Here is a 21486-nt window from a genome sequence, read left to right on the forward strand (position 1 = left end):
AATGATTATGCAAAGTACGAGTCAGAAGGATACTACTAACCCAAAGATCAGAAAAATACCATCTCCCTGGCCAAGGAGGTAGGGGGGTCCCCTGAAATAGAGTCAGGGAACAAAGACTTCAAAACCCAGGAACTGGACAGGGACAGGAAAAGCTAGGCCTCTCTGCAAACCGACGGACCGCAACGCATCACCCCTCTCTCCTGCTGCCTCCTCACGCTCGTTCGCTAAACCACACCCCAAAAGCACCCCAGTTACACCCTAAAACCTACACGTCCGTCCCACATCAGTTGAAACAATTCATAAAATTTGACACCACCAGGTTCCCATTCAAAATTTCTACAGTCTTTTGTTTATTCGTTGTTCGCATAACAACATTTCTGACTTGTTCATTCATTTTTAATACTTGATACTTTCACATTATTTCACATATATTTCTCAGCTATGTTCGTGGAAGAAGTCTTGGGTCCCACGGCCAGTCTCATCCTTTTGGCAGGCAAACAATGTCTTTCTCAGCTGATCGACCTTGGACCTTTGCACCTCCTCTGCCGTGCTCAGCCTTTCTGTCTATTTGTGGGAATATTCATGCAGTCTTCAGCCCCCATCTATCATGTTAAGTTTAGGAAAATTCAGGCCCATTCGGCTCACTATGGTGAATAAAACGTAAGCATTAATTAATTACATATAATTCACTTTTCACTGTTTACCACCCACCTTTGCCCTATCCCATGTTAATATATTCTTAGCAACGTTATGGATAAAAGCAGAATTATTTATTATTATTTTTTAGAGCAACATGCAAAATGCGAAATGCATTATTTCTTGCTCCTTTCAAAGCGCAATATAAAATGTGGTTTAGTTCTTTCATGCATTATTTCAAATTAGTGTACGCATGCGCAAAGCAGTTTCCCGTGTGATTCATTGTGTTTTTGTATATTAGTTTCCACTGCACGCTGTTAGTATGTATTACGGGGGTGTTCATTCAAGCTGGTTTCTTTTTTCGAAACCCTGCTTCATCAAGGGTGTGCAAAATAACCAATTAAGCCGTGTCAGAAATAATACATAGATCTTCTATGTATTCCCATTAATACAAATAATTCTTCCAAGATGACCCTCAGAGCGCGTTCTGTGATTCATTGGAGGAGACCAAGTTAGAGTAGGGGAACTCACACTGTTATTTTGAAGATGAGTCTACCTCTTAATTGTATCTTCTCTAGCTAATATCTTCGTTAATAAAAGGGATGTAAAGATTGATCTTTAGGTAAGAGGATAAAAGGTTGTGCCCCTTTAGCAAGGTTATCATCCGGGTGTAAAAACATTCCTATATTTTCCTTATGTCTCATCCCTCAGCTTATCACCCATTAGTGATTGCGCTGACTCCTGACTTCAGTGATCACAGATTACAAATGCTACCAGTTCTTGATTCAACTACCATGACCACAGTGATCCAAATTCCTCTTTCTCCACCGTTTTTCTGACTGTTCTGCAACCAACATTCATTCTATTGTTTCACCACTGACTTCTGACGCCACTGACTTCTGACGTCACTGACTTCTGACGCCACTGATGCCTGACTCCACTGATGCCTAATTCCACTGACTCAAGCCAGATGAAGTCAAGTATAGCTTTTTTTTAGCACAGAATTTTAACAGAATGGGTAAAAGACTACTGGATTTAGGAAAGCATGTCTAAAAAATATAACTTAAGGATGAAAGTGGGCTACTAAAAAAAAGTAATATATCAAGATCTCATCTATGCAACATGAAGTTTGTTGGAGTTCATCCTTATTGGGACAGAAATATCCCCTGCATGGGGAAAACATTCACCCCGTATGTGCCTGGATTTGGACTATAAATATTAGAGCATGTGTCCCGTACTTAGTTGAACATAACTGTCCGTTGACAAGTGGTACTGGTGAGCAGAGTGTGAGGCACCCGGTCCGGTTGGGACCAGTGTTGCAAGAGAGCCATCCGCTCTCTGACAGAAGCTAGTAACAACCGTCGGGGCAGCCATGAAGTTGAGGGTCATTGCCCACTATCACTGATCTCATTCAGGCTGTCACCTATCTCTGTGAACCCATATGCCGTAAGGGGGCACTGAAGGCTGCCTGGGTTGTTGTCCATTTCCACTGAGACTCTGTGGGCTGCATCTCAGTGCAACTGAGACTGCGCGTCATCACCCATGTCTCTGACCCTCTGTGTGCTAGGAGAAGGTCACCAAAGACTGCAATGGCCTTTGCCCGGAGGATCTGGAAAGATCGGAACTGTTGCCCAGGCCTGTGACCCCTGGATGCCAAGAGGGGGTGCTAACAGCGTTGGGGCAATTGCCATGTTGGAGGGGTCTTTGCAACCCATGGTGGGACTCCGAAACAAGACCAGAAGCCACACTGCTGAAGACTGCTGCTTTATTCAATTACCTGGGAGGATCATGAAGAAGGAGCTGCTGCGCCTGGAGGCTACCACCAACTGCAACTGCTTCTAAGCTCTGCCCCCGCTGAACACAAGAGAACAGGGTGCACGTTCAATGTGGGAGCACGCGGAGAGAAGAGGCCATGCTCCCGGACACTTCGAGACTCTGGTCAAGTAAGACTGAAGCAGAGCTGCCTGTCCTTTGTGGAGACTTGTGCTAGCTCTGTGTAGTTACATCCGTGAGATGAATTTTCAGGCCAAAGCCAGACTTTGATGCATATGCTTGTGTGGCCCGTGCCTGAGCTCACCTCATGAGTTTTGCCCGGGGACGCAGAGTCCGAGTGGAGAGAAGAGGAGGGGAGAAAGGTCCTGGAGAGGGCGGACATACAGCACTCGGATGCTAGTCTTAAAAATACTAGAGTACTAGCCTTAAAAGGAGACTTTGTATTTATTTAAAGTACAGTGTTGTGCATGCAAAATAAATAGTGCTTTTATACTAAAATCAGGATTTGACTGGACAATAAACTTATTGATGACACTGTGTGCATTCTAAGTTGATTCATTGCTTACCGTGCACCTACCTCCCCCTAAATAGCCTTGGACAGCTCAACCTGCTCTACCACTAAGAGTCATGGTCTAAAGGAGTAGTACTTCGCCCACTCACTCTGGGCCAATAGTAGTACACGACCAGGACATCAGGAGTAAAAGGCCACAGCCCCCGCATTTGAACCCAGTAGGTCCTGCTTGACCCCTGGCCCTCTGAAAAGGGTGCTGAAAATTACTCTAGACCATAGGTTTTTGAATGGGAAACCTGGCAGAGGGTTCGTTACTAAAGGAAGACAAACATCTAGGTGCAGGTTTGGGGAAGATGATGGGAGTTAGGAGCTGCTGGTTAATTGTCTATTGCATAACAAATGTGTTCCAGTTCATTCCCTGATCTAGACATATATTAACACCAGCTACCTTAAAAAGATGCCCTGGGTCAGTTTTCATTTTCCAGCATGCAGGGTTTAGAACAACAATAGCCCTCTGCCCAATAACCTGCACAACAACCCATTCAAGTAATTGTGCCAATCACGTTCCACTCTTTATTGTGTAATCAGGACTCTTTAAGAGAGAAATGAAAGTGAAAAAATCATTCACCATGCATACTTTCACACAGGCAGTAGACAACACCCTGCCGAATTTGCAGTGATAAAGTTATGGATTGGTCACTTGGCAGACCTCTTTCAACAGATTAGTGAGTGATGCAGAGTGGCCGGAAGAGCAGCGAGTGCCACTCTCCTATCAGGTGTTTAAGGATGAGTTGAAATATCTTTTAGCCCAGGTGGGGGCCCTGCTAACATCCTTTGAGAGGTTGATTGACTAAGGGCCAGATTTAGGGTTTGGCAGAGGGGTTACTCCATCACAAACATGACAATATCCAGTATGTCTTATTGCAAGTGCATTATATGGTACTTGTAGTAAGCTGGAGAGGATAGCCGCCTGCCATCTGCCATACTTGAAATCATGGCCTTGGTTTATAACTGGATCGCCGCCTGATAGAGAGTGAGAAAATAGAACAAAAGGAAAACCAAAATTGACAGTGATTAAGTAGAAAAAATCGAGAATCTGATCTACTGCACCTTCCAGCTCCTGGACACATGCAGATCAGGGCATCAAAGGTCTATTATAAAAAGCAGAGAACAAAAGACATATTTGTTCATACTGTGGCAATCCTGAGGATTTTGTTAAGAAGTGTCCTGCAAAACCCAGAGCACACAAGAAGCGAGCACTCTTTCAATCTACAGCAATTCACCAGAACTTCTACTTCAAGCAGAGAGCAATGTGTTAGGTAATTCAGCCTACTCAAATGCATACAGAAGTAAAAAAGGATGGATGCGATTTCATTTTGTGTTTAGCCGTTTACTTTTAATGACTTCAAATGGCCACCAGCAGACTTGCAAATCATTTTTCCTGAACAGTGGCAAATAAGCCATTTATTTGAAAATGGTTACTGATCTTTACATTGAGGGCCCATTTGCATATGAGTACCTCTGGTATAGTCTGGCCTACCATTTTCTCTTTGAACTGAGCAGGAGTCATACATTTGAATATGGCTGCACAACTCTAACCTTTTGATATAATTTAAATATTGCAGCCCGACTCTCAATCTGCTCAGCACACTTTGAGATGCATATTGAACAAGAAAAGAGAAGCTAAATTAGCAAAATTTCAGCCTTATTGCCACCCAGCTCCAATGAATTGATGCCATTCCGGCAGGAGGAACATGATCTCCTCATTCAAACAGCCTCATGTGTTTTTTAGGGCAAAGCCTAGCAGACAGTGCAGCTGTCTGGTTTGCTAAAGACATCTTGGATACATTCAGAAAGCGTCCCTAAGAATGCATTCTGCCAGTTTCTTACCATTGGTTTTATGGCTTGTAACTCACATTTTTTAGCTATTTGCTAGCTTTATTTGTTTTAGGCTGTCCAGGTTCAGTTCGCCCCCCCCCCAAGGAGCAAAGCCTTTTCACACTACCTCTCCTTATATTCTTCCACGATTGCTCCTTTCTGTACATAGGCCTGTAAATCTCGCTCTAATCTTGTCACATTTCCTGTGCATCCAAAGACAGAGGTCAAATGTCAGGCTGTCTTCAGCCTGACATTTGGTGGCCCCGGGCCAAACGTAATTTGGGGCCCCCTGCTCGGATAAACTCTGAATTTATTATTTCTTTCCAGCTCATTCACTCCATCAGAAACTATGATCTGATCATTGACAACCCTCTTTGTTGGCCCCACAAACTTCCAGGGGTCCCCAGTCATTTAGGGTCCTCCATTCAGTGCAGAGCCTTTGAATATTTGAGATATTGGAGACCTGGGAGTGCCCTTTCATATTGTGCAGAGGGCCTCATTATTTTTTGTGTTATGCCACTCTCTAGAACCGTCCTGAAAGCTGAAAGGTGGGGGACCTGGGGTAGATCCCACTTCACCCATGCCTTAAAATGTCTCTGGTAGTGGTAAATCCACCATGACTAATGCTCCCAATGGTGGACATACTGCTGCTTGAGGAATCAGGGGAATTACGTTACCACAAATCGTTCTGTGAGGCCACCAAAGTACTGCCATGAAATGATACCTCACAAGGAGGAACTAGAAGAGAATCATAATATTATAGTATATTGGCTCCTATGTGGAGTTTGGCATAGGAGATACTAGTCACAAATGTTACAAGTGCATTACCGCCTATGGTGCTGGTACCAGGGGATGCATGGGACATCCTCCATGTTTTGACTGTGTATCCTGTCCGCCAAACTCTATGGAAGGCCCTAAATGACTAACACTAGGAGCCCTTGGAGTAGTATGCTACCCGTTCAATAAAAGCACGTCTTCGCCTCGTCAGGGGTAGTAACCTGTGTATAATTACCAACACCAATGCTATCCAAAGGACCAGCCTCCTTGTCTTGTGACCAATTCGGATGAGGCCTTGAATTAGAGTTAAGATATTTATTCATCCAGTGCTGTGCAATTTGTGCCGTGCCTTCTCTCTCGACAGTTTCTCACTGTTGGCGTAACTATCAACAATAGTGATACTAGTTTATCCTAAAAACACCACACAGTTTTAATTTCCCTCTGAAAAAGGCAGCACAAAACAGAGGTATGACTATAGGACTACCATATGTCACAGGGTCTGCTGTACACATCTGTACACATCTGTACGTAATATAAAAAACCCGTAGTGGACATTGATCAAATATTTCTCCACTTCGAAAAATGAACCCACACAAGTGCCATTTTATTATAACCAACAGTGAGCCACACACCACTGACAAAGGAGCCACCTATGCCCAAGAGACACATTTTGAGACAGGTGGAGATATACCAAACCCTGCTGCCACTATGTCCTCCTAGTTTTGAATGGAGGTGGTCCTTAGAGGAATATTGAGCACAAGGCCATGACAGCAGGTTCAGAGCAATGCTGTTCTAGATGCCCAGGGCCACTGGAATTATGCAGCAGAGAATAACCAAATTATGCAGAATGCTGGCTAAATTATGTGGCACGAAAGGGCAAATTATGTGGCAAAATGCGGTAGATTTTGTGATTTTGCACTTGTTTACAGTGTCTGGGAAAGATTTCACCTCATTAGTTCGATTTTAACACCCAAATATTGCAAAAAGCAACAGAAAGGTGACCCGTAGCCTTTGTGCAGGGCCTTCCTCGGTGCCATACATGTATCACTGCCATTTGACAAGTCGGAGGGGGGAGGAGAGGAGGCCCTCCATTGCAGCCGCCACCGCCACCGCCAGGAGTCACGCTTTTGCAATTTACAGCGCCGCCGCCCCGGGACTACATCTCCCGGCAGCCTCAGCGGCGGCGCTGACTTCTGACACTGGGATAGCGCCAGGAGGCGCCTTTAAAGCAGCGCTCCGTACCGCTCCGCGGGATGCGAGCGGGACGCCGGGCTAAGCCCAAGCAAAGGGCGGGCCCTCTGTGGCCCTCAGAGGACCCGAGGAGGACGGGACGGGCCACCCCATTTGATTCTACCACGGGAGGAGGTATTGTGATGCTTTATTGCTTATATTGGCTATACTGGCGTTTCTATCATTAACATAGACACTATGTCTATCTGGGAGGAGCTCAACGCCCTGTGTGGCACAAACTACGCACCAGATGTTGTTATAACCTCCCCGACTGTGGGCACTAACTGTGTTATCTCTAATGACTTCCCACGGGACTCAACAACACCTATATTAAAAGTCAAAAAACAAGTAAATGCCTCACCCCTGGATCACATCATTAGAGGGAAACACGATAGCGACATTATCACTGCGAATAATGCAAATATACAAAATCTGTGCAGCGGCCCAACCTTATCTCCCTTCAACTTAATAACATCAACGCAGGACACGGCCGCGGCCAAGCAAGATGACCCTGTCTTGCCTCCCCAAATGACTTTATTGACTCAAATTGAGCAACTTTTGTTAACTGTTATTTCACCTTTGGTCCTAAAAATCAATGAGTTGGGGGATAGGCTGAACAGCATCGAGGAAGCAATCAATAAGTATCCTCTACCGAAAAACAAATTCGATGTATCCACCTGCACAGACCCTCCCACCGTCCCTGAAAAGTACAAGTCTAATACCTGTAAAATTGGCGAATCTCAATTACAGCCCCCCTGTAGACCAACTTCCATAGACCACAAAGTAACGCTAAAACCCCCGTCACTAGCTGATATAGTGGTTCGTCCAGCCCTGGCAAGAATGCCATGTATCCACTTGCCTCCACAAGCCGCCCCATACGTGTCTGTTCTATCTGGGGTTCCTACCATCACCAAGGGAACACACGAGTCACGGCAGGATCTGCTAGACAAGGCCATCGTCTGGCTGCGGAAAAATAGACCTCTGCCGCCCGAGCTGGATGGTGGCATTTTGGGTGTCAGGAGGGTGGGGTGGTTGGGCTCGCTGCCCAAGGACATCACTGGGGACCTGGTGCTAGTCGAATTTAAGAACAGTAATATCGTCCCTTACTTACGATTTTGCCCCCCTTAGGAGAGACATGGCACCATCCAAATTTGGGATTTGTACGATTTTTATCCGAGTCCCAGGTATATCTAGTTACACCAATAGCCATTTAATCTTTTAGTCCTTAATGGTTTTTAACTTTTGTTTAAAAATTGTTTTTTAAAAAACCCCATCATTAAGAGGAATCTACAGACAGGGTAGGATGTAACTGTAGCTAAAGTTGATCATTGAAAATGAAATTTATGTATATTGATTAGCTGACTCGATATATCTATTTAATTCTGTTTTACTAACTTTCGTATGAAATGATATGATGTTTTATGTAACTATTTGGTGTTTATCTATGTATTGTTGACGCTTTTATGGTTTTTTTTTAAACAAAATCGAATAAAGCTAACTGAACCACTGCGTTTCTAGTAACGTTTGAGCTTTTTGAGCCAGAAACAATATTTTTGGGTTAAAATCCATACTTATGCAGGAAACGCAGCAGCTGCAAAATCGCTTACTTCCAGTGGCCCTGCCTATGCCTGCTTTTGCACATCTCTGCACTTCCAAGACTCGCAGCATCAAAATACTCGCTATTAACCCCCTACTGCAGTAACTCTGTGAAGTGGCTCACCCACCCCCTCTCCTCCCTCCTCTTATGCATTCTGCCTCACTCCGCACTGTAAGGCGCTCTCTGAAGTCAGGGCCTTGACGTCTCTTATTGTTAATACAGGAAACTGCCTCCCAGGCCACTAGAGAAAGCTCACCACGGGAACTAAACATTAAAAATACATTTCTTTTCTTCACTACATTTCTTGAAAGTGAGAAGAAATATTTTGACATCTGCAAATATTTCTCTCTGTTCCACTGCAGCGCGCAGTGTCACTTTCTCTTCCTCAAATGAAGGATGCTTGACTTCTTAATAAAATAAGTCATCACCTGTGTAGCCCAAATAAAACCATGGGGCCGTACCATGATCCCGTTCTGTACTCATGCACAGGCGCAGAAGGTGGCTGTGTGCTTGCTTTAAGTCAAACCGCACTTTCTTTGTGCGTACACTAACACATTGCTAATAGGGAAACTGGAAATATGTTATTCTGCGGGCTCTAAATGTTATGCATAGCTATGGATTTGCCGCATTTGCCACTTAATCCATCATCTCCTGAATATTCTGTAAATTTAAAAAAAAAGTTTTGTGTCTAGCTCAATCAGATCAAAAGTTTTTTAAAAGTGACAGTGTTCCCGCGCGGTGGAAGGCCCTTCGCACAAGTTCGCTGGTCATTTTTCAGATGTTTATTAATGTACTTGGTTGTTAAACTGGAATTAATGAGGAGGAATCTTTGCCCAGGCAATGTTAGCATATGTTAAAAAACAGAATAATGAATTAATGCTATCATAAAATGTGCACCATTATGCAGCACAATGTGCCTTTTCTTGCAACATAATTTAATCAATCCTGCCACTAAGGGGCCTATTATGATGGCGGACGGACCTGCGTCCGTCCGCCACCCCGAGGTGGAGGGACCGTCCGCAGGGGCAGCGGCGGTCCCTCCGTCGGAATTAGGATGTGACCGCCACCTTGGCAGTCACATCCTGTATATTAACATTGCGGCGGGTGCTGCTTGAAGCAGCACCCGCCGCAAGGTTAAAAATGCATGCTTTGCATGTGCATGCACAAAGCGGCAGGCACCGCGCGGTGCCTGCCGCTTTGTGCATGCACATGCAGGGGGGTACCATAGGTACCCCCCATGTGCACCCTCCACCCCCTCTTCACCCTGGGGGCCCGCAACGGGCCCCCAAAGGAAAGACCGTATGCCTTTCCACGGCGGCAATACCGCCGTGGAAAGGCATGGGAACGCGGGCATCATAATATGGCTGGCGGTGTCTCGCACACACCGCCACCATATGTAAGCACTATTTCCACAGGTCGCGAAGGTGACCGGTGGAAAAGCGGCGGACGGTCGGGCCGGTCTGTTCAGTCACCGCAGCGGTGAATCCGCATCCTCCGGGCCGGCGGTGGCTTCCGCCGGCCCGGAGGATGCGGATTCACCGCAATCCTAATCGGCCCCTTAATTTGGTCCTCCCCAGCTGCATAATTCCAGTGCCCTTGGTAATAATATCCACCAATCAAATTACTTTCATATTTAACTATACCAATTCCCTACTCATCCTTTATGGGTTTCCGAGTAGCGTACAACTCACCAAAAAAGAGCTTCAACACCCCATCAGAAGTAACAAACGGTATATAAATGCGAACCTTTTTTCCCTCCAATATCCTTCTCAATCCAAATAAGTAACATATTCACCACTCAAATCAATTTTAATATTTCACTATACTAATTCACCATTATTCCTTTATGGGTTCCGGAGTAGCGTGCTACTTGCCGGAAAAAAGTGCTTCAACGCCTCGGCAGGGCTAGTAAGCACTATATAAATCCTATTACAATACAATAGTATACGTTTGTGCATAGCCTGTAGATATCCAGCTAGGAGACACAGAGTAGTGGCTTTCATTTTCAATTTGTGCTATCTACAACTCATGCACTAACTCCTAGGCTCCAATTCAGAGGTTGCCGGTAACTGTAAATGAGATACCAGACTTGGAGTAACCATTTCTAGCTAGTGTCCCCATCAAGAGCAGTCCGGCCCAGCATGAGAAATGCTTGTACCAGAACTACCAGGTCTCATACGCGGGTTCCTGCTTTGAGGCCCATGTTATGTGTCAATTTTCTCCTGCTTTTAGCAGGAGGACTATACGTGCAGACACAAGTTTGGTTTTCCCGGGTACATTTCCACATCAGGTAAAACTTGGTACTGAGTGGGATGTATCTCCCACAGAGATAATGCTCTGCCCGACTCGTAATCAGGGCCTTAGAGTTACTTAGCAAAAGTATCTATTGCAGACAGCATGGCATCATTGAAATTGGTTGTAAGATCTCCTTTAACTACAATGGCATGTTCCTTTGAGTGTACGTGGTCAACAATTTTTGCTTTATTCACACCCCTTGCTTTCTCTTTCACGAAGGGTAAGTAATTAGTGAAACAAACTTGTGTTTTTATATGATGTCATTGTAGTAAAAAAACACTGTTGTTGAAAACACACTTGAAATGTACCCAAATAACCTTTTGTTTTTGCGTTATCTCTTGACATTCTATGATCTAATTAACATAAATGATAGTTCCACTATTCAGAATGTTCTATCAATGCACGACTGCTGGAGTTGTCATGGCCTAGTGGCACTTCTCAAACAGTCAGGTCTTCAGCTTCTTGCAGAATTCAAAAAGTGAGGAGGAGGCTCTTATGTGTAGCAGCAGGTCATTAACGATTTAGGAGCGATGTAAGAGAAGTCTTGACCGTTGGATCTGGATTTCCGTGCATTGGATTTGTGCAAGTAGGAGTCTGGCTGAGCGGAGGTGTCTGGAAAGTTTTGTGAAAGCATATCCGATTGTTGAGGTATGGTGGGCCAGTGTTTGAATTGTGCTCGTTTGTGAATGTGGAGCCAGTGGAGCTCCTTCAGGTAAGGTGTGAAGTGAGTGGAGCGTGGGAGGTTGAGAGTGGTTCTGGCTGCCGAGTTCTGAATGGTCTGTAGCCATCTGGTGAGTTTTTTGTTGATTCCGGCATACAGCGTGTACCCGTAGTCCAGCTTGCTTATAAGCAGGCGTGCATGATGGTTTTCCAGGTGCTGACTGGGAGTCATTTGAAAATCTTCCTCAGCATCTTCATGGTATGGAAGCATGAGGCGGTGATAGCATTGGCTTGGGCAGTCATGTCCAATTTGCTGTTGATGATGATCCAGAAGGTTTTTGGCATGGGTGGTGTGGTGTGCGTTAGTCCTAGCTCTGTTGGCTACCAGGTGGAGTGCCACGGTGATGTGCTCTTCCAGAAGATCACGATTTTGGTCTTGTTGGTGTACAGCTTTAGACATCTGGGGCCAGATTTATCATAATGTTACATTGCCCTTGTGGCACACAAGTTAACCCAAGGGCAATACAAAACTAAAGTCAGATTTACCAAGCAACGCAGGACCACCTTGCATAGCCCTATGGGGCTTGGTAAATCTAGAGAAACAGAAAGCAGAACAAGTAGTTGGCTTCCATTACTCTGCACCAGTGAGGTGTTCCATGGGTGGAGTGTGGGTGTTCCCATGGATTTTGGCGCATTCCCAGATTTACCATGAGGGTTAGACCTGGGAATGCATCAAAATGCTACACTTTCTCCTCGTTTTTTCCTCTTTCTACATGTGCAACATTCTGCCTCTGAGCATTGTTTTTGTGCAGGAAGTTGTCCCTTCCTGCACAAAAGCAATCCTGCCTAAAATGTAGGCACCTTGCAACACAGCGCAAGAGTGCCTGCATTGGCGCGAGGCAGCACATTGTGTGACAGTACAAGAAGAGGACTGGAATGTCCCTATAATGTTATTTATGACTCCTTGCTGCCCTTTCATGTAGTGCAGGGTAGCGCAGCAAGGTATCTTGCTGCATTGCGTTGCATGAAAGTTTGATAAATCTGGGCCTTGGTCTTCATCCAATGGGGATTTCAGTCATGCAGGCATTGAACTTGATGCAGGTACTGGGCATCTTGTCTGTGAAGGAGAGAATGTGTTGCGTATCATCGGTGTAGAAGATGTTGATATTGTGAGAGCGGATGATGCTGATTAGAGAAATTATGTGTGTGTTGAAGAGGGTCAGTATCAGGGAGGATCCTTACGCAACTCAGCAGAAAAGGTCGCAGGCGTCGAGGTGTACAGTGCCAGGCTAACAAAGAGTATCCTTCCCGTCAGGAAGGAGCAGATCCATTTAAATGGATGTCATTGGATTCTGATGTTGTGTAAGCATTGGATTAGGATGGGGTGGGAGACTGTGTCAAATGCTGATGAGAGGTTCAGGAGGATCTGGGCCTCTGTGTCTCTTCTGTCCAGTCACGTGGTTGTCATACTTGGCAGTGATAAATGCAGTTTCCATGCCGTAGTTCGGTCTGAAACCAGACTGAGTGGTGTTGAGAAGTTGGTTGTCATTGAGGTATTATGGTGAGGTGACTTCTCTAAGACCTTGGCTGGGAATTGTAGCAGGAAGGTGGGTCTGTAGTTCGTGAGCATTGGAGGGTCTGCACTGGGTTTCGTCAGCAATGGGAGGGTAGTTGGGTGTTTCCAAGCATCTGGGAAGGTTGAGGAGTGAGGTGGAGGCATTCAGAAGGGTTGATAACATGGCTCCCATGGGTTGTAGTCCTCTGGAGTAGGTTTGGTGGGGGCAGAGGTCCCGGTGGGTAGACTTCATGGCGACAGTGGCTTCTTCTGGAGTGATGACAGGCCATGTGGTTAGCATTGGTTCTTTGGATAAGATCAGGAGGCATTTGGCAAGGTCTGTTGGTTCCAGCTTTTGCTGAAGAATTGAGAGTGATTGTTGCAGAGGTCCTATAAGGGAGTGATCGAATTGGAGGTGGCCGATGGTGAGGTGAGATCATTCACAACAGTGAAGATTTCTTTGCTTCTGTTGGTGCTGGCATCGATGCAGGCTACCAGAGTGGCACATTTGGTGGTCCAGACCATTTGGTGGTAGTACCTGAGGGCAGATATGAGCATACTCCTGTCTGCAATGCCCTGGCCCATTCTCTATTTGCGTTCCAGTTGTTTGCTGTGTTGTTTCATCAATCTGAGTTCCTCTGTATGCGAACTGGCCTGGGATCTAGATCTTGTTCTTTTGTGTGTTTGATGGGGTCCAGAGAGTCGGTACAGTAGGAGATCCAATTTTTAAAATTTTTGATGACTTTGGGAAGGCTGATGCTGTGTTATGGTCAGTGGGTGATGAGAGCAGTGTTCCAGTCCTTGTCAATGATGCTGCTCCAGTTTTTGCGGGCTGGTCTGGTGGTGCGTGTGCAATGGGCTGAGACTGAGATGCTGAACTTGACAAGAGTGTGGTCTGTCCAGGTCAGTCGATTCAGATTACATAAAGCTGTTTATAAACCAGATTGTGCCCACTATAATAGTGTGATAATACCACTGAACTACCAATGCACACATCATTCTCTTTATGACTGAAGGCATTACTTTGTTCAAAATAATATGGTGATAAATCCAGTAAATGATTTTATTAATTGAATTTTTGTTTTAATTGGGATACTTTAACTTATTTGCACTAGATGGAATAACGTAATAGAATGATCAAAATGTTTGTTGTAAATTTATAATAATCAGGTGCCTATTTAAACCACTAGTGTTTCAAAACTGGATATTGATGTGCCTAGAAGGATTGATGATGATCTGACACAATTATTGTTTGAGGATCGAAACATCAACTGTTTTGGTCATAAACTGAAGAATTAAAAAAAATTCATATTCCCAAACCTTTTAATAACTTGATAAATTGATATATTTACATGCTAACTTCCTTTTGTACCAACCTACTTTCATATTAAATCTGGCATTGTGCATCAGTATGGTTGGAGGTGTCACATTAATGAGGATCTGATGATGTAATTGATTCAGAATATATAGAAAGTTTCTCTAAGTTAATCATACTCTGTTACTCCCAGGCCATCGCTCACTTATACAGGCTCCTGAACTGTGGTGGCCAGTATATATAATCATATATTTTTAATTTCTCACACTTATGTATTTGATGCAGACTGACACACCATTTGGTCCTGAAGAATGCAACTGATTCCTTTGTGGGGCCTTTACAAGGCAGAAACATGTTGATCTATCATTTTTTTTTTTTTTTGCAGTTTTATATAGCGCGAACTAGAACCGAACCGAATCAGTTATCAGAGCGCTTTACATAGCACCAGTTACGTTACATGAGGACACACTTTCATTTTAGGCACGGGGAGATTAAGTGATTTGCCCAGAATCACAGGGGTTTTTTGGCGTCGTTACCGAGACTCGAACCCAGATCCCCAGGTCCGAGTTCGAGCGCCTTAGCCGTTAGGCCAACCCCTCTCCCCATCACAGGGGTATATTTGCTGGTAACCCCGAGTCCTCTCTTTTTTTTTTAATCCTGTCCTAGGAGTCTGCATAATAAAACACTTTGGCCTTCCAGATACAGTTTTAAACCCCCCGCCATAATTTATTTTTTGCACTCTGCCCCTCACCACCCAGATTCTTGGTCCCTTCTCCAAAACACATCAGCTCCTCTTTTAGCCCAGAAGAGTGGTAGCCCACACCAGTGACCTTGTGGTTCTGGTGTGAGGAGGGAACCCTACGATGAAGCACGTCCCCCTCAGGTGAGTGAGGGTTCTTGTCCTGACAGAGGTTTCTTCCCATGCAACAGGGCACCTTTGTAGCCCAGTACCCTCATGATATAATAAGTGGGGAATCTGCCCTTTCTTTTTCTTCTTTCCTTTTGCCTATTCATGACCTGCGAGACATACTTTTAGTGATTATACATTTAGACAGGGAGTAGTATGGTTTTCCACTTCGTTCCTATCCCTTTGATTCCTAGTGTGTATTAGTTGCACCCATATTCTCTCAGGGAGACTGTGTTGCCTTATTCTTTATCATCTACACACTAATGATGCACAATGTCTGAAAAATGGTCTGTGGGCCAATTGTGACTTCTTTAACTGCGCATGTGGTAAATGGATCTACACAAGCACATACACAGACATGAATTACAAACACTTAAAATTGTGCAAAGGTAGTATGAGAGAATTTTCTTTTATTGCTATAGTCAATTCCCAGGTCTTTATCTCACAGGGGCTATGTAGCTATCTGAATGCCCAGGCAAGCACTGGAACTAAAATATGTTGGGTCTGATTGAGAAAGACCATACTTAACAGGCATAAATGTGCTCCCATAGAACATCTCCTACTTTAGTGTGGACTTCCAACTATCATAGGATTCAAAAAGGATAACTCTCGCAAATTTCTGACAGCCATAGATTCCTATGAGTATTCTAATACGTACAATGTATGCATGCATATTCTCCATCATTTGAAAAAATCTGCATGTGTAAATCTAATGTATGCGCACATTCAATTCCTTGTTTTGCCTCTGCACGGGAACAAAATATTTCCCCTTGGGTAAACATATTCTACTGTATCCCATATAAATCTGAGTTTTTTTTGCCTCTCTATTCTACCCTGGGACACAGGCCAACCCTTGAGAGGTTAGCTGACCTCGTGTAAGAGCCATGCGAACATGTGTTGAACTACTTTTACAGGGATGTTCATATAGAAATGCCAAGGACTCTGAACCCTGAACACTAAATATGTAATGCAGAAATTCCACTTGGTACATTTTGAGTAGTTAGTATTCCAAAAATCCTGGTTTTGTGAATAAGGATTGGGGATTTATATACACAAAGTCATCATTTTATACACAGTAATTCAATTTAGGAACACAGAATACATTGTGAATTATTGTCACAGACTTGGAAGTCACAAAGGCTAAAGCTAGAGCAAGCTGATCTCCATGGGAAATGTAGGGATCTCCTTCTGACGCAGACACTTAGAAGTCTCAAATAGCATATTACATGTTATAGGCCGCGCCTGGGGAGATATGGAAATTAAATTTTCATCTGTGGAATTCTTACATGAATTGCAGGAATATTCAGCCTGAGGCTGGTTTTGAATGCTCAAACAATGACTTCTTATGTATTACATTCTTAGCGCATGGATCTTGATGGAGGAATAGGACCAATTAGTTTACAGTATATTAATAGGTTGGTTTGGAAAAATGGATATTCGACCAAATTCAGGTTTATTTGTTGAAATTCGAAAACTGTAATGCAGTGAAATATTTTAATATGGCAGTTAATCTGTTATTTAAGATTATATGAAAGACCTGACAATTCCCTTCCTTGCTGATGGCCAAAAAGAACCACGCTGAGAGGAAACACATAAGCCCAACAAGGAAGGCTAGAAGGGAAAATTGTCATTTTTTAATAAATAATATTCTTTGCTTCAAAGCCAACAAAAGAGGCAAAATATTCAACAAAATCTGCACATTTAAATCAGTAATTCATAAGTAAACTTAAGGCTGGCGTGTGGCAGATCCCTCCACTGCTCGAGAGGGGCAGTATTACAGAAATGTTCCATCACTGAAAATACCTGGGAAAAACAATTTTGCACCGTTTTGCTCCTTCCGTAATACGGAATTGTGCAAGCAAATTTGCCCCAGTCCATATTCAGAAAGGTTTTTACAACAGGGCAAAAATGAAAAGTAGTTTACAGAATCACTGTTAAACATATACGTCACACTGTTTCTATATGAATCAATTTACGCAAGTCTTCGAGAGTCAAACAAGCCTACCATAATCCATAAACAAAATGTTCTTTAAAAAAACGATTTTTCATTCTTTTTGCCATTTGTTTACACCTGTGCAGTTCAGCCCAAACTCATGGATAGGGATTGTTATTCTTTCTCTTTTATAAAAAATCGTTACCACAGAATTACCGACACATTGCCCTTTCGTATCTCAGTCGTAAATTATTTAGTAAATCCTTAAAGGAACATCTTCAGGCATGGGTCACGAAGAGGTTAATACACCATTTAGAACAATACGGTTTTCATCCCCAACATTCTCTTTCTAATAGGACAGCTATGGTGCATGCTATCTTAGATAAAATGTTGTTAAACATCAACTGGCCTATGTTGGTTTTATTGATTTTATTGATTTTTTGATAGTGTAGAAAGACCCAGGGCGTGGCGCCCACAGTGGCATAACACAGGCCCCCGCAGTGCGGGCACCTCAAGCTCCAGGGGGCCCCCTCAGCACAGTACTCTGGCCGGAGAGCTCCAGATGAGTCCGGAGGGGGCTCTTCCACATACCTTGCAGAGGGGCCCCTTCAAGTTTCGTTACATCAGTTCATGGCACAAGTTAAGTAATGTAGGCTTCCAGTTGGTTTAATAAAACTACTAATCACCCTACACATTGGGACATGGTGCTGGGTTTGACTGGGCTCAGACAAAGGTCTGATTCCTCACATTACCTCTCAGAATGGGGTGAAGAGCAGATGCCTTTTGGCACCACTTCTTTATTCATTACACTTTTTTTATTCTATATTTACAGTTTTCCTCAGATGTTTTCCAGGACTTGAAAGTTCCCACCACGCTGGGAAACAGAATTATTCAGTCTCTGCTACATGCAGATGATATCAGTTTTGATTTAACATTCAGTGGCCTACAGTGTGGTCTCCATACTTTATATTCCTACGCATTAAGCCACCTTCTACAAGTCAATCAGGGTTTTTTACAGAGGTAAGTCCCATGGGTGAGTAGTTACCTGTGTGACTCTATTTTCACATTTGCAAGTAACATAACTACTCTTGGCTATTCGCAAAATCCTAATGTGCAAAGTTACTTTAAAATATAGACTTACATGTCTCCTCCCCCTGAAAAAGGGGGGGGGGACCAAACTTCAGAGTGTAAGTTACTACTGCCAAAAAAAGCAGCAGTAAGTCCAGCACCACACATGGTCAAGCCCTGGTACTGCCACACCCTCCCATAGAAAATAATGGAGGTAGAAGCCTACTATTAAACCCCCAAAGGAAATAATGTGAAATACATTATTTAAAATGGTTACTAATATAAATAAAAATAATTTAATGTAAAAAAAAGTTTCGTTTTTCCTATACATTTCCAAACAGAGCTCTCCCCCACAAATCTCTGTAAGGTAAACTATAGGGAAAGCTAAAAATGTTTATTTAACTTAGAAAAGTTAGTAAAAATATTGTTATGTTAAATAATATTAGTATTTAATTTGACTTTTTTTTAAATGTAGAACAAAAGAAAAAGAAAGCTACAGCACTAACAACTTAATTTAGAATTAGATATTTAATTGATTTATGCAATGAATTAAAAATTATTTTGCTGAATTTTAAATTAAAAAAAATCCTAAAGTTAAAAAAAAGTATTAGGCAGTAATAACTATTAAATGGGGTGTATAGAATTAATGTGAAGTTATTTACCTATATTTCAATAAACTGTAATCGTACATTAATTTTTTTATTAAAATTTTTTAAAATATTTGATAAATAAATAATAAATGTTTTATTGAAATGTATATTTATCACATTAAATTAATCTTATTTTTTGTTTCAAATATTTAAAATATGTATTTGAATTTAACATATTTTTTTTAGGGCTTTTTATGTTAAGTCCCTACCTTCAATATTTTCTATGGGAGGGCATTACTGTATCAGTGGCTGGCCATCTGTGGTGCTGGACTTATTTCAGCTCTAAACTGGAGTATGTTACGGTTGTGTTAATTCCCTTTTTTCGGCTGTAGTAACCTTATAGCAATGAGCATACTATTTTTGGGTGGGTGCATGTTCCTCCTTGAACCACTCTGTAACCCTTCAGTAACCCCTCCTTACTCCACAGTAATCCCCATCTCTTTAGCAGTAAGTATTCTCCTTTTCCTAGCCGCTGGTCTTTGTCACTCCCATATTTGTTATTAAAAATACAGTATGTATACGTGTGCACAGACTATGGGACTAATTAAGATTTTGGGGACAGGATTACTCCATCACAAATGAGTCGGATATCATGTCGTTCAAATTGCAATTCCATTATATCCTATGGAACTTGTAATTTGGCAGACGGGATATCCTTCACATTTGTGATGCAGTATCCCATCCGACAAGATCCTAATCAGGCATTAAGGTGTTGGGATAGATATCTCTGTGCAAAAAAAGACACGTACATTTTTGAATGCCATTTTGTAGTACGTTTGTAGCACTATTGCAGTACTACAAAATGTAGTACATATTGCAGTTTGAGAATAGTCCCTAATATTCCTAAAGGAAAAGTAGTAGTTTTCTCTGAATTTCAAAGATCTGTAAACTATAGTTGGAGATTTGATAAGAACTTGGAGCGGGTCAACCACTAGACCTTTCTGGACATGGTTCCCACACAGAATAGCTTAGTAAATCTCCATATTCAGCAGCAGACAGTACTTGCCTATCTCATGGAGATATTACACTTAATATGTATAGTCGTGGGAAAATACATCTTTTGCGTGCATTGAAGGTCTAGGAGATGAAAGTGCTGCCTACTCTTTTATATGCAGTTGAGTTCTCATCAGTTAATACACTTTCTTTTTGAAAGAAAACTGAAAATGCTGTTTTCAAAAGAATATTACCTTTATAGAAGAACTTTATTGTAAAAGCATTGTAATTAGAAATTGGTGCAATGACCTCATTGGAGCAATTATGTGCTGAGGATTTAAATTTTTTAGATCTGTAGCCAACTAAATACAGCAAATCAAGTTTGCACTTATATCTGATTCAAGACTTTTATTTAGATTCTCAAACTTTAAGATTTGCATGACAAGTATTAAATATTACGTATTTGTTCATGATAAGCTGGAATACTGTGTTGCAAACGAAGCATGGCAAAAGCCAGTTTTTTTATCTGATGTTGCATATTTTACGAATCGTAAACTATATAGAAGAATAACCAAATTGGCTTGTTCTAAAATAAAACAGTGGTATATCTAAATAGCAAGATCCTTCACTGTGTCATTTTGTCTTGCTTCTAAGAATTGAGAATAGTTTAATAAATTCACTACAGGTAAGTTGGAGAGAAACATTTTTCTCTGATCTAGTTTGATACACATGTCACAATGGTAATCAATAAATGAACCATGTTTTATTCGTCTGCCTTACTTTAAACATGGTGCGCATAGTTTGTCAAGCATGTCTTTCTTTGCAAGTCTGGACTGCTAAAGAAACCTTGGAGTTGGACTTGATTGTTATCGTTGTTTAAGTTTTTTTTTAAAATATATATTAACTTTTTATTCTTATCTATTTAAAGATGTTCATTCATATATGTTTTAATATTCAGTGGACGTCGAGAATAAATCAAATGAAAGTGAAATCGAATTGAATTGTTTTTGTTGCATATGTAAAAATAATAACATAAACAAAACAGGAAAACTGGAGAAAATATATTTTGCCGCTATCTTATAATGTATAGACAGCACAAAAATGTAAAATCAGTTTGCGCCTAGTTTGACCTGGTACAAAATATATTTGCACCATTCCCTATTGAAAACAAGAAGCAAAAATGGAGTAAATGCTTTTGCCATTTATTTTGGCTCCAGCGCAATGTTTCTGTAATATTGCCTCAGTATTTCACAGACACCAATCCATAGAGAACCTCACAGACTAGTCAATCTCTACTAAGGAGGCAGAAAAGTAGATTGCCTGAAGTTAAGTCTTCAACACCAAGAGATCCATGTCCCAAAGTAAACTCAAAGTACTAGCAAATATATTTCTGTAAACTAATTATGAATAGCAGATTGACATTATGCAAAGCCATGGACATCACTTCACTAAAATGCTAGGGAAGCAAAAGTGACATCATGCACACTTTGACCCAGATTTCATCACAAGGTTCACCCTTTGTACCACCCTAAGGTCATAAAAAGCCTCCAGTTTGCTACTGAGTGCCGAATGTGCTGAAAGTAAAAAAAAAAAAAAAAAGCTCTTTGTTAGACCTGTCTGCTTCTGAGAGTCCCCTCACCACTATGATTTCTTTTGTTCCCCTGTACCTTCCAGAATTTGTCGCTTTTCTTTGTCTGCCAGGACATTTTATGTGTTGTTTCATGGGGTTAGATGTTCCTTGACGCCCAGTTGCTCACAAGGTTTGTGG

At 42.3% G+C, this 21486-nt stretch overlaps 1 long non-coding RNA gene across 1 annotated transcript in view; it reads right to left on the reverse strand.

The window, feature by feature from the left end:
* Positions 1-440: 440 nt before the first annotated feature.
* The window catches only part of LOC144784503 (uncharacterized), a 318124-nt gene continuing 297078 nt past the window's right edge, over positions 441-21486 (reverse strand). Inside the window, exon 4 of the long non-coding RNA XR_013601654.1 lies at positions 441-644. This is a non-coding gene — a long non-coding RNA (uncharacterized LOC144784503). The remainder of the gene's footprint in view (positions 645-21486) is intronic.

The sequence above is a fragment of the Lissotriton helveticus genome, chromosome 10 (genome assembly GCF_964261635.1).
Source record: "Lissotriton helveticus chromosome 10, aLisHel1.1, whole genome shotgun sequence".
NCBI lineage: Eukaryota > Metazoa > Chordata > Amphibia > Caudata > Salamandridae > Lissotriton > Lissotriton helveticus.